We start from the raw sequence: 1923 nt of genomic DNA on the forward strand, positions 1-1923 counted from the left end.
CCATTTCTCAATCTCTATATAAGGAAATTGGTGGGCAGAAGCCAAGATGTCTTGGAGGCAGGAGGGGAAGAATCACTCAGAATTTTATTAGATTCTCACTTGATCATTATGAGAGAACTGCAGCTGGCATAACTGGTTCGTTTTTGCCCCATCTGATGAATGATGGGATGCAGAAAGTTTGCTTCTATCCTTAACCTTCTCTATTTCTGATAGGGTGTTTAGCTTTTGTCACACTTGCATACACATACCCACATGCTTAAAGAGCTATTAATATATTGTTATTGCTATTACTTAAAAGTCGATGCAATAGTTTGTAACAGTTCTTAAACAAGATACTGGGTCAAACTATGAAAAACATTTTTCTAGAGCCATTTTAATAAATTTGGGTCAGACAATTGAAAATAAAATTACTAGGTTGTTGGGTTTTTTTGAGCACATGCACAAAACACCTATTTTTGTATTTATTTGAATAGTGTGTTATGCTAAATACAACCTAGAAATTTCATTATGTACACTCTTGCATAAATGGAATTATAACCTGCACATGTTTCAGGTATTTTCTTTGTATGCATTGAAGAGATGACAAACATTTGTTCATTTTTGGTGTATCTTGGGTGGAAAAACATGAGCCACAATGCCACATTTAAGACCCTAATGATTAAGTACATACATTCAAAAAGCCCAAGCCCTGAATTGATTCAATCTTTGCAGGTTAGTCTAACCTACGTAGATTGAAACAAGAAGCAAATAAATAGACCTTCACTTTTAATTCCAGAAATGCAGCCACATGCTTGCAGTGGCTCAGGCTAGAAGCTAGGGGGGGCGGGGGGCAGGAAAAGGGGGCACCAAAGCAAGCCCTCCCTTCCCTTTGCAGTGGCTGGAAAACTGAAGGGAACCTGAACTGAGCTGAGTGGGAGGGTGCGGGGGCATGGCCAAACCCCAGTAGGCTGCTGAATGTGATTGGGGAGAGGTTTAAACCCCTACCCTTGCCTGCATAGTCCTCAGCCAGTCTCCAGCTGGAGTGTTTGGAAGAGGAAGGGGGAAGCAGCCCTTGCCAGATTTTCACCACTCTAGCTGCTCCAGCAGCTGGGGCATGGCCAAATGCTAGCCTCAGGCCAGTCCCCTGAGGTGAGTGGGGAGAGGGAGGTGGGTTTAACCCCCACTTACTCCCCTCTCCCACTGGCATGGGACCCCAGCTGGGGTCTGCCTGGCAGCAGTGCAGCAGCCTTTGTCAGGCTTCCCCACCTCCATTTACCACTTAAGCAGTGCGGGGGCATGGCCAGATGCTGGCTCTGGGCCATCCACCTGAGGTGAAGTGGGGGCGGGGGTAGAGGGGTTTACAGCCTGGGTGGGGTCCCATGCTGGTGGGAGAGGGAAGGGAGAGGGGATTAAACCTGCCTTCCCCCACCTCACCCTGCCAGCCCCTGGGGCATGGCCATGCCTCCTGCTCAAGTGGGGAGTGAGGGAGAAAACCCTGGCAGGAGCTGCACTCTCCTCCACTTGATTGGGGTGGGTGGGGCAGAAGTGTGGCAGCCCCTCCCCCCCATGAAGATCTGGGACTGGGTCCCATAGGCCATGAAGGGGATTTAAACCCCCTTCCCTCCTCTCCATCCGAGCCTGCTGGCCCATACCCCCACCCCATTCACTTCAGTAGGGGACCCTCTGGGTTAAAATCCGTGGGGAACACGGCACAGGGGACACAATGGTGGGAGTCTGTTACAGACCTCCCACCCAAAGTCCTGAGCTTGACCAGGATTTTGCCCAGGAACTGGCTGAGGCAGCATGCTCCAGGACCATGGTTGTCATGGGTGACTTCAATTACCCAGACATCTCATGGGAGGATCGTTCAGCAAAATCTGAGCGGTCGCAAAGCTTCCTCTCGTGCGTGGATGACCTCTACCTGACTCAAGAAGTCTATGGGCC

This window comes from Alligator sinensis, unplaced genomic scaffold, assembly GCF_000455745.1.
Source record: "Alligator sinensis unplaced genomic scaffold, ASM45574v1 scaffold187_1, whole genome shotgun sequence".
Taxonomy (NCBI): Eukaryota; Metazoa; Chordata; order Crocodylia; family Alligatoridae; genus Alligator; species Alligator sinensis.